The sequence below is a fragment of the Macrobrachium rosenbergii genome, chromosome 12 (assembly GCF_040412425.1).
Source record: "Macrobrachium rosenbergii isolate ZJJX-2024 chromosome 12, ASM4041242v1, whole genome shotgun sequence".
In the NCBI taxonomy this organism is placed as follows: Eukaryota; Metazoa; Arthropoda; class Malacostraca; order Decapoda; family Palaemonidae; genus Macrobrachium; species Macrobrachium rosenbergii.
This window is the reverse complement of record NC_089752.1, coordinates 103,427,802-103,440,609: the sequence shown is the minus strand read 5'-3', so window position 1 is coordinate 103,440,609 and position 12,808 is coordinate 103,427,802. Positions and strand designations below refer to the sequence as shown.

General features: G+C 34.3%; 1 protein-coding gene across 11 annotated transcripts in view; it reads right to left on the bottom strand.

Annotated features, from left to right (window-relative positions):
- The window catches only part of LOC136843814 (ciliogenesis and planar polarity effector 1-like), a 105,686-nt gene extending 102,731 nt beyond the window's left edge, over window positions 1-2,955 (bottom strand). For 5 of the 11 annotated variants that reach the window (XM_067112579.1, XM_067112583.1, XM_067112584.1 and 2 more), the window contains exon 1: window positions 2,798-2,913. The gene's annotated coding sequence lies outside the window, so the exon portion shown is untranslated. Of the gene's footprint in view, window positions 1-2,773 lie in introns of all 11 variants that reach the window. The other 6 variants (XM_067112580.1, XM_067112587.1, XM_067112589.1 and 3 more) reach the window with 4 other exon arrangements.
- Window positions 2,956-12,808: the final 9,853 nt, after the last annotated feature.

Genomic DNA, 12,808 nt, shown 5'->3' with positions numbered 1-12,808 from the left:
GAATTATATTTGTTTACGGAATATTTTTCATGTTTTATCTAGTCTAATGTTGTCATCAGTATCTGAATTATGACATTAAATTGAAACATTTCTGACTGATAATAATAAGGTTTGTGCAAATAGGATACAGTATAATTTTTCATGAAAAGTAGCAATTTAAGATTAAAGACTCTACTACTGTATTTAAAGGTAACACAGGATGAACTATAAAAAAAAAGAATCACACAAACAGATATACTATACCAAACTGAAGCAAATCAACAGAAAAAGCCAGTGAAGAGTACATCCTAATCAACAAATAACTAAAGGGTGACAACCTAACCTAACCTTGTAGGGCATAGAATCCTACTTAACCTTAAGCAGGAATAGTGTCCTACCTAAACTATAGGCCATTAATTGTTGCTAAAAAGTATGGCAAATGGTAAGCTAGCTAAAAAGTATGGTAAATGGTAAGCTGGCTAAAAAGTATGGTAAATGGTCAGCTGGCTAAAAAGTATAGTAAATGGTATGGTAAAAAATGATAGATGGTGATATATTGAACTAAATGAAAAATAAAAAACAATTTGCAATGAATAAGACAACATATTAAAATAAGCAATAATTATAATTTTTACATCATGCCTATACAGTACATCAGTAAATATCAATGCTGAAGAGAAAAGTTATTGTTAGAGGTAAGAGGTACAGGTAATACCACAAAGTCAAAATTTATAATTTCCAGTTCTGTTTAAAACTAAAATACTACAGCCAAGGCATATACATCTCCCTGGAATGCTGTTAGTTTGGCATTTTAAAACCAAACTATAGCCTTGGGCAAGACCGCTAAGGTTAGGTTAGATGGACCTCAACAGATATTCAGAAACAAACTAGGCTTGTCTAGGCAACTCTGACTGAGTCAGGGTTATTGTAGGGCAAGGTAAAATTAGATTAACTTGAATGGCAAATAGATAACAAAGTACTATGATAGGCTACTCTAACTCATCACCACAACCAAATTCAATATCAGGAATTTTAGAATAACAGTAATTTTGGCATTTTATCCTTATGGAAGACAGGGAACAGGCAAATAATGCTATGTGCAGAAACCAATAAAAATAGGGAGGCTTGGATCATTTTCAAAGCCCAATGTTATTGTTTTGAGTACAAATGCAAGTTTTTTGGATTTCTTTTAGCCTTTGTAGACTAATAATTACCAACCCTTTTCCACCAATTGTCCCTACATTATATTATGCTCAAAGTGGTCAGATGTGTTTTCATCACCCAACACTCAGTTTAAGAGACACTACCTTTTGTGAAAAAGTTGCAAGTGGCAAAGGCACAGACAATAATTACATTTTACATGCAAAACCTGGAGGAAAACACCACTTTATCCATCAGAAAGTACCATAATCACATCCACAAATAAATAACAGGAATGAGACAAGAAGGAAAGGAATCTGCTGTGTGCAATGCTGAGGGAGAGATGCTGGAGTGGTATCCTTACTAAATAGGACCTAGTATTTCACTTTCAGGGATTTTACAACACTAAGCCCAGCTCAGGTTAGGAGGGTGGTGACCAGGTAAGGACCTTGCACGCTAGGCACCATGGAGTAAGAAATTCAAATCCTGGCCTTGTAAGGACCCAGTGACCTGCAGTAAAATATGTCCAAGAGGGTAAGGTTCAGATGCATCAGTGCAATTGGCTTTGTGATAATTATGTCCTTTATAGCCTATTGTTTTTACACAGGCTAAGTATTATCTTATAAGTTGCCAACAGGCTAAGTATTATCTTATAAGTTGCCAATACGCAAAATGAAACTACAACCTACATTTCTGAAAAGAGCTCTTCATCAAATTATGACTTATAGGGTATGACAATACCAGGTGCCCCACCCTCCATAGCTAATAAGGCAAAATTGTAACCAGTAGGCTAAACACCCCTAGCATACGTGGAATTTTTTATATCAGCAACATGTAAAATTTTATCATTTTATAGGTTAACTGATACTAATTATGGTAATTCTAATTATTAGCTCCGCGCCTGTTTTTACCTTGGAAACTGATTTTTCTACACTTTTAGGGCATCTGATACTGGCGGTGCATTTGTTTGTTGTTGGCCAAATGGAATGTCCCTTCACCATGTTTAGTACTGGCCTGGGGGGGCAGGTACCCATACATTAAACAAGTTATTGCAATTGCCAGACGGGATGTGAACCGTTCCAAACAGACGTACCCATGCTCTGACTTGTGAAGATCGCGTATGGAAACCCCTTGTTGGATGGAATTCAGGGGTTAATTACAGGTTAATTACATTCGTGAGACAAAAGTTGAGGGTAAATCCATAATTAGCAACCAAATAACTGTACAAAAAGTCAAGTTAGAAGGAAATCGCCGCCACAGGACTACTAATTAGATCTACCCTCATTATTGACATAAACCTCGTAAGTATCTGACGCATTTTCAACTGGGGTATGCCCCACTGGCTAACTGTTATAAACTATCGGGTAGAACGAGCTGGGGAAACGAAACACAAATGGTTTGCACTGGGCCTAACATTAGACTAATACAGAAAGTACATAGAATACGACTTACAAAGTGGGAAAAATCTATAGATAGTGATTTTGGGGAGAAATCAGAGTATGACAGTAAGCTATTTGCCCTGCACGGTCTGCCTAGGCTAAACCAAAATTCCAGAAATTTATAAGATTTGGACCTTTGTGACTCCACTGAGGTAACCTTAGTTCTTTGTTAATTAATTACTTCTAAAGAAACGGATGACAGTTCAAATACGTACGACACAAAGTACTAAAATACATACAATACATTTCCAAATTGTATATGCGCGCAACACGAACCACACAGCCACAAATTATGACATTTGAAGTTTTGCCGAAATTTGACACTTCGTAATTTCTCGCTCTCCTTATCCAACTTACGATAGGATGAGGCGTTTTCTAGAGGTTAACTTTGAGTAGTGATTCTCATTTATATCAACGATAATTTATTCTCAACTGCCCCATCGCTAGCACACACACACACACACACACACACACACACACACACACACACACACACACAAGCGCGCACAGAGAGAGAGAGAGAGTGTGTGCGTGAGAGAGAGAGAGATGAGTTTATATTTAGAACAGACTAATAAATAAGACGTGAAAACCGACCGGCAGTTATGTTATACACGCACACACACACACACACATATGTTGTGGTGTAGAATAGATAGGGAAATTAAATAGAAAAAGAGAGAGAGAGAGAGAGAGAGAGATAGAAAGAGAAAAAGTTAGAGAGAGAAGGAGAGAGAAATAAGAGTAAAGAGAGAGGCAAAGAACACAGTGATAACGGCCAAATGCTGTTGTGTCGTGTTATCAATACGCGAGATGTTTACATTGCAGTATATCGTGTTTAAGCCATAAAAACAGTCGTAAAAATGGGAAATAATGGCCTAAAATGATTGAAGCCAAGCAAAACATGAGTCAGCACAGTCTAAATGCTTACAACAGCTGATTCTATAGCCCGCCTTCTCCGGAAGGTGTTTTCGTGGAAGTTCCAGGAATTTGGGGTTGACCCAAGTGATATACTTCTTCAACCTCCAATCAATTATGTGTGGGAGGGTCTTTCCCACACCCTCCTAAGATCACCTCCTATCAAGTCCTCTAAGGAGAGATTTGAATCACACCCACTACAGTCCTTCCAATCAGCTACTTGAAGGGGAGGCCTTGCTGATTAATCCTTCCAATAAGGCTAGAAGGAGGTGGAGATTTACAGATAGCAAGTTTCCTGAGGGTTCAACGAGTGAGAGACCGACGAGGAGAGAGAGTCAGAACTGTGTCCTTCAAGGGAGAGTACTTCTCCCAATCGCTTCCGTGTTCCCCAATTAGACTGATTCAAGAGTGATTCGTTTCTATCATTGTAACTTGTTAAAATTTGTACTGATCTTTATAACATTAAGTAATAATTAAAGTGAAGAAATTACCGATCTCGTCTCTATACGCCTTTCTGAGAGATATCAATATTTAAAGGGAATAAATATACAAAGATAGCACATCATCCCATGATAATCTGAAGGACACCTCGAAAGAAACCAAGGTAAGAAGAGAAAGACTAAAATCTATGCAAACATATAACGAAGGACGAAAAAGGAACAATAAAAACATTACAATTGGTGGCAGCTAAAAGTGGATCCAGAAGGCGAGACGAAACAAACGAACATTAATGAAATTATCAGTGCAATTATTTAAGTTACAGTGAAACGAAATTCTACAAAAAAAACGAACTTAGATTTTTTTGACGACGAACAAAATATATCAGAAGAAATAAAAATACTCCAGCGAATAGCAGCTTACAACAAGAATGTCGAAGTGTGAATAAAACAGTTTAGTGCGTCCCGAAGCCAAAAACATTTTGAACTGTTACCGTCAACAAATTGAGCAAGACATGACAGCGATAATAAGCCCAGTGTTAGCGACATTGCATCAGTGATTGAAGAAAAACAACGTACAAACTTTCAACAAGATTCGAAAGCGGAAAACCACAGCGGAAAAACAACGAGAGCGTAGTGATCCGACAGCGAAACATTCACCGCCGAATGAACAACATTTAGCGATATCACGATATCAACAACACAACACAGTAAGGAATTTACTGTCCTCTCTCTCTTAATAAATAAGTGAAGATATATTTTTTTTTTTGCATCTTGCTATAAGATTGAAAATTAAGAAAACTCTCTCTAGTGAATAAAATTCTTTTGCATAAATACCAGCATTACTCTCTCTATGATAAATTAATTATTTAGTAAATAATTTAGATAGGGAATTAGCTATTTTTACTCGGTTGGTGATGATTATTTGAGAAGTTATATATGTAATTTTGTGTACTTATTATAATGAATTTTAATGATATGATGCCCAATTTCATATAAGAATTTATTTTGAGTATTGAAAAAGGTTTTAATTGTGCACTTGAACTCAATAGAGAATTTAATTTTTTTGTGTGACAATTTGACAAATTGTTTTTAATCTTGGTACAATATAACGAAAATTTTTTTTGATTGATGTACTCTGAGTGAAAAATTTTTTTGTGTGTGGACATGCAACGAGTATTTGATGAATTACTGAACACTGTTAGACATTCACATTACGATTTAAGACCGTCGACAATTAGACGAAGTCGAATTTCAAGACTAAATTCCCACTCCGCTGTAGTGCAAGGAAATACTAACAATAATAACACAAATAACCAGAACCAAAATAGTGTTAATCATTCTAATACTACTAACAATAATAATAATAGTAACAATACTCGCACATTACAATTTTTTAATATGAACCAGGCGGCCGTCATAACAACCGCCACACGCTTCTGTGGACAGGTGGATGATTCCAATCCTGACAAAAGCAGACTCGAAGCCTATACTGTAAATCATTGGCTAGCAGATGCAGATAGTCGTATAATTTCAGGGGGAATAACAGATGAAAGAGCTAAGATAAATGAAGCCTTGTTGCTCGTCAGCTCAGAACATGGAGACGCACATAAAACTTTGAATTCCACAAGTTTTAGCAAACTTAATAACTATGTAGAATTTAAAGAAATTTGTTTATCACTCTGGGAACCAGTAAATCAGACTGACGGTTTATATAACCTAACTAGATTTCTTAACCCACAATATAAAACAATTGCTAATTTGTACGCAAGCGTGGAGAATGCAATAGAGAAAATAAGCGAAGATTTAGAGAAGACAGGTATTACTATAGGAGACAAGGATCAGTTTGGGGCTAGTGCCCAGAAATTAGTTGAGCTACGGCATGTATTAAATTACCTGTCATTTGGAAACATATATAATATTCTTGGAGAAGAGGAAAAAGAAAGCTTTCAGAAAAATAAAACTTGATCCCAGAAAAACAAGCCTTCAAACATTGAAGACAATGAGAGAAGAAATCCAAAGGAAAGAGATAAATCTATCCAAGGAATTCGTGGGAACAACAGAAGCACAAAATGAAAGGAAAGTCAGAAATAATAATCCTAATTTTTAAACTGAATAATAAATTCTATGATAATTCCAGACAAGCAGGAAATAGACCAAATACCTTCCAAGGGAAATATGCCCAAAATACTAAAAGAAAATGGAATCCAGATCAAAGGGGAAGAAACAATCTAACAAAGAGTGGACCACACAAACCTTATAGATATGGTCAAAACTCAAACACAAACACTTCAACCCAAGTGAACTATTCCGCTCAAGGGGCGAGACCCAAGACAGCCTGCGAAAACTGCGGGTATACAAATCATTTTACAAATGAGTGTAGAAAACCTAGAATCTGCACGGTTTGTAAGAAAATAGGACATTTAACAAAGAATTGCTGGTTTAAAACACAAGAAGGAAATAAAAATAGTTGAATTAAGTAGTAACCGCTCAGCATCAAATAAGTCTTCAAATCAATGACAATTTATCCCTACACAGAATACCACAAGAAAGTCCCTTCAAGAAGATAAATTAAGAGAAGAATTAGCAAATAGGAGAAGTGAAGGTTCATCCGCACTATCCATATTGCAGAGTAAAGAAGTAGTATTTTCCATGGATGAAGAAGAAATAATCAGAAAGGATTTACCTATCATTAAAATTCCAATACAGAATAAATTATGTACTGTCCTTATGGATTCAGGTAGTACTGTAAGCATAATAGATAAACACACATTAACAAGTTACTTAGGCGTTAAAGAAACGCTAATTCAGGGTCAAGGCAAGATAATAAAAGGAGTAGCGGGTAAACAGATAAAAAGTTTAGGCAATGTGAACTTAGAAATAGACCTTTCGTCACATAAAACTGTTGAAAGTTTTATAGTTCTAGAAGACAGGTTCTTTCCCGCACAGGTGTTGTTCTCATATAAATTAATGAAGAAATGTGGAATTATACTGAATTGCTGAGAAGGAAGGATTAACGTTACACAAGATAATAAAAAAAGAGCGTGTGCTTTACGCTTGAAGAAGAAAAGTTTCACCCAAATCTGATCAATTTGTCTGAGACGACTTCAACAAGCGACAAAGACATACAGAAAATAACTTATCATCAAGAGAACAATCAAATTAAAATGAATGGTAACGGAAAGGAGGAATTTCCAAAATTACAGACTAGAAAGATAAGATGTGCACATCCAGAAATTATACCCTCCAACAAAAGAAGTGACCCAGAAATAAATAAAGGTGATCTCCAGTGTTCTGAATATGACAAGGAACAAGACATTTATGAGGATAATTATGCAGAGATAAATACAGAACATTATAGCAATGTAGTAATCAGCTATGATAATGAAGGAAATTAGTAAATGAGGTACTGTTGTTAAAGAAAATAAATAAAGTAGATATAAATGATATAATAGCAGTAACTGAAGAAACTAGTATAGATGCAGAACATTGTTACTTTGCAGAAACAAAAGATGAGGAAGTATGTTGTGTAAGCACTGCTGATGATAATAAAGTACAGTTAATACTAAACAGACAGGTAATTTTGCATCCAAAGTGTTTAACAAAAATACATCTTAGGGGAAAAGAAGAGATAGGAGTTAAAGATGTTCTTTTACTAAATGAAGAGTTACCAGAATTTGTCAGAATGGATAATTCTTTAGTCCACATGAAGGGTGATACTTGTGAAGTTTATGTCCAGAACTACTCAGATAACAAACTAACACTTTATGCAGGCATTATCTTTTGTAAAGGAATACCTATTAACAATCCATTACTAACATTAGAAGAAGAAGCATTTTTCTCTGTAACTGGTCAAACATCTGAATTAAGCAAAGAAGTGAATAAAACAGATTTTCCAGAAAACAAAGATAGATTAATTCAAGTATTAGAAAAATACAGAGATGTAATAGCAATAGAAGGAGATAAATTAGGTAGAACAAATGTCCTAAGGCATAAAATTGTATTAGATGATGGAACAAAACCATTCTTTATTCCTAATTACAGATTACCAATAAGCCAAAGACCCATAGTTGATAATTTGATAGAAGAAATGAAGAAAGATGGGGTAGTCATTCCTTCTAAATCTCCATATAATTCTCCATTACTACTTGTTCCAAAGAAAGATGGAAATTGGAGACTTGTGATAGACTATAGAAAGTTAAATTCCAACACCATCCCCGATAGAATGCCAATGCCAGTGATTCAAGATATGTTAGCTCAGTTAGGAGGTGCAAGGATATTTTCATCTTTAGATTTACTTAGTGGATACTGGCAAGTACCTTTAGACGAAGAGTCGAAACCATTCACAGCCTTCAGCACACACAAGGAACACTTGCAATTTGAAGTCATGCCATTTGGACTCACTTCGGCTCCTTTAACGTTTGTTAGATTAATGCTTCAAATATTAGGGGATATAGAAAATGTTGCAGTTTACTTAGATGATGTTATCATTTTTAGCAAAAGATTTAGAAAGTCACCTCAAAACATTAGAAATAGTCTTGGAAAGATTAAGAAGAGCAGGATTAAAAATCAAATTAAAGAAATGTCAATTCTTAATGAAATCTTTGGAATACCTAGGACATGTAATTAGTGAAGATGGTCTGCGAATGCAAGCAGGCAAGATAAAAGCAATAGTTGAATATCCAGCTCCTACCAATTTGAAAGCATTGAGAAGATTCCTAGGAATGGTAGGCTACTATAGACCTTTCATTAAAGGCTTTGCTACATTAGCCAAACCATTAACAGAATTAACAAAGAAAGATGTCAAATATGAATGGAATAAAGAACAAGAGACAGCTTTCCAAACACTAAAAGAGTAAAATGACCAGGAATCCCCGTACTAGTCTACCCAGATTTCTCGAAGGACTTTTACTTAGCCTGTGATGCATCAAGTACCGGGCTAGGGGCTGTATTATTACAAAAGGACAAAACAAGAATGAGAGCAGTATATTATGCCAGTAGAGTTTTGAATGCTGCAGAGAAAAATTATAGCACAATAGAAAGAGAATGTTTAGCATTATACTGGGGTCTAAGGAAATTTAGACACATAATTTTAGGACATAAAGTCAATGTACTTACTGATCACAAACCAATTTGTGATTTGTTTAAGAAGAGAACTTTTACAAATAACATGAAGTTCAATAGATGGTTCATTAGTGTGTTAGAATTTGCACCAGAATTCAGATATATCCCAGGAAAATTTAATACACTAGCAGATGCATTATCCAGAGCCCAAGAAGAAACAGAGAAATGTATTACCACTAATACTTTTTGTTTTAGCTGTCAAGTGGTAGATTTAGATTTGGAAAGAGTACAAATACAACAAGGAATGGATACAGAAATCAGGCATATAATAGGACAACTAATGACAGATGAATCTTTAAAACCTGATTTTGTTTTAATCAATGGATTACTGTATAAAAGACCAACAGAGAAGAATGGTTATTCTCGACTATACATCCTAAAAACACTAATCAGAGAAGTTTTAGAACTAACACACTCATACAAGTTAGCAGGACATCCAGGAATCAAAAGACAACTAGAATCCTAACCAGAAACTATTTTTGGCCCCATTGTAGTGAGGATGCCAAGAACTTTGTACAAAATTGTGTAGTTTGTAATAGAAATAAAGGTAACGTAAATCCAAAAGCTCCACTTGAAAAATACCCATCAGAGTTGAATCCATTTCAGGTCGTATCCATGGACTTTTTAGGTCCATTTCCAACAACTGTTAGGGGAATAAACAAATATTAGTCTTTTTAGACTATCTAACAAGATATGTAGAGATTGTACCAGTAAGAAATAGAGATGCAATTACAGTAGCAGAAGCTCTTAAATCTAGAATTATTACGAGACATTCATGTCCCCAAGTTCTTCTTTCTGATAACGCAGCAGAATTTACTAGTGAACTTTTTAAGAAAATTATGTGAATTTTATGAGATAAATAAATGTCAAATCACAGCATATAAACCAAGTTCAAATGGAGCAGTAGAAAGAACGAATCGTAAGATAAAGGATATCCTGAAAACTTTAGTTAAACCTAATACAGAAGACTGGGATTTAGCTTTGGAAGACGTACAGTTTACTATAAACAATACTGTAAATGAGACAGTAGGAGAATCACCACACTACTTGTTATACGGATACGAGAAGAGACTACCAAATACGTTACTAGATGATGCAACACCACCCCGACATACTTATAACTACGATGACTATATTGCCTGGAAAACTAGACGTACATATGAAACGATCAAACAGACGAGGACTAGACTTAAGGAAGCTCAGAGTGTCCAAGCAAAGTACTATGACAAAAATACAGCTAAACCAAAAATTGTAGTAGGTGCTCAGGTATATGTTCAGAATCATGTTCCAGAAGGTCCTAATGTAAAAGTATCCGCAAAGTTCCAAGGTCCTTACAGGGTATTAGAAGTGTTGAAGTTAAATAAGCTAAAGATTATAAGTGAGTGATCTAAAGGAAAGAATTGTTCATACCAATCATGTAAAGGTAATAAAAACAGACTCTTGGTCCAATAAGAGAATAGTTGAATTATTGAAAGAAGTTGAACAGGAACCAATAAATAACAAATACAATTTAAGAAAAAGATAAATTTATGTAAAGTGTTGAACTATTAGATATAAACAATGTGTAGGCATTAAAATACCTCATGTATACAGAATATCTGATAAGGCTTATTCTTACAGATACAAACATGCGGTTCTTCTTGGTTATCATAACACTGCTTTATGTGTCATCTGAGGTGGTGATCCGGAAGGGTGCACTACTAGAGAAAAAGGGATCTGTGAAATTAATAAAGGACTTGGGCATAGTGAGTATTGACATTACATCAGTGCTTATCAATGAAATGACATTGAAAGATGTCCAAAGGGAATTAAAATCATTAATTAGGAAAAGTGAAAATAACAGTGTTTTACCATTGTTGGAAAAACTAGATAATGACATAGGAAGTGTGTTAAATACAAGATCCAAACGATCCCTCTTACCTTTAATAGGAACAGCACTTAATCAATTATTTGGAGTCGCGACAGACTCTAATGTAGAAAAAGAAAGTGCCCGTATAGACAAACTGGAGAAATGGGCAGCAACTAGAGGCATTGTGTTAAATAAGATTATAAACTCTCAAAACTTAAACAGTAATGAATTGAAAAAATAAAGGAATTTATTAATCAAGTGAACACAAACATTACCAAAGAGATTAAGATAATAACAGATGAACAACATTTAAGTACATTTATGAACAATGTTAGAATTGTATTGCAAGACCATAAAGATCTATTAAATGCCATTTTGTTAGCCTATAAAGGAATATTAAGTCCAACATTAATAAACCCAAGAGAATTAGAGGGCATAATTAGTGATTTTTGGTAGAAGGACATTATACCCTATGGTAAAGGATATAATGGTCTATTATAATTTGATAACCACCAAGGTAGTTAAGAATAAGATCCTTCTAATTCTACCTTTTAATCAAAAAGAGGCAGATGTACTGATGTCCATACATCCTTTTCCCATGTTGATAAAGGAAAACGTAATTATCTCAAATGTCAACCACATCAATTTTGCATTAGAAGAACATGGACTAATGATGTCATTTATTACTGATGCTCAATTAAGAGATTGTATACTTTTGAAAGATAAAGAGTATATTTGCAACCTTGACAACCTGTATGAAACTACTAATGCCTATCCTTGTGTTCAAGAAATAATTGAAAACAAGAATCAAGAGACAGTACTGTGTACACAATTATCCAAACATGATTTTGTTTCCATTATAGTAGAACAGTCAGTTTTTGTGTTTTCACTAAGTTCAGTAACAGCAACTATTAATTGCCATAATATAAGTACTGAAATTAATTTCAATAATGTCCATGCTTTTGATAAGACTTGCAAGTTAGTTATTCCTAATAAATTATATTATGAACCTCATGTCTTCTTCACAGAAATCACAATCCATAAAAATAAGCCCTACATGAACTACTCTAGTGAAGTTAAAGAATTTAAACTGTCTCAGTTAGAGTTAAAACAAATAAATGAGTTGGCTTTAGTAGATGAATTTTTCTATTACAAAGAAAATGTTTCACCAATTCTGTCTCTGTTCAATTTGGTCATAATCATTATTGTAATAATAGTGTTTGCAATTTTGGTCAAACGTGTGGTAATTTCAAATGTTGAGCAGATTATAACAGAAATAAAGAGGACCAATGAAGAGTAAAATGATCTTATACAAATAATTTTAGCTGAATTCTTTATGTATTATTGTTTGCATTGTGTGTTAAAACAATTAACCATTTTTACAGTATAACAATTCATTATGTATATATATATATGTATGTATATGTATCTCTTTTGATTCATGATATAATATATGTGAATTTTCTACCATATATTCTTAATTGATTTTTTTTGCATTAGTGCATTGACACAGTTTGTGCAATTTAAATATTTTTTGAGAATTGACTTGATGGGCAATCATATAAATGCTTTATTTTATTTGTGATTTTGCAATCATCCATTGAAATATATTCTTTTTGTCACACTGAGGGCAGTGTGAGGTAGCGTGACCGAGTGATGTTGTGGTGTAGAATAGATAGGGAAATTAAATAGAAAAGAGAGAGAGAGAGAGAGAGAGATAGAAAAGAAAAAGTTAGAGAGAGAAGGAGAGAGAAATAAGAGTAAAGAGAGAGGCAAAGAACACAGTGATAACGGCCAAATGCTGTTGTGTCGTGTTATCAATCACGCGAGATGTTTACATTGCAGTATATCGTGTTTAAGCCATAAAAACAGTCGTAAAATGGGAAATAATGGCCTGTGATTGAAGCCAAGCAAAACATGAGTCA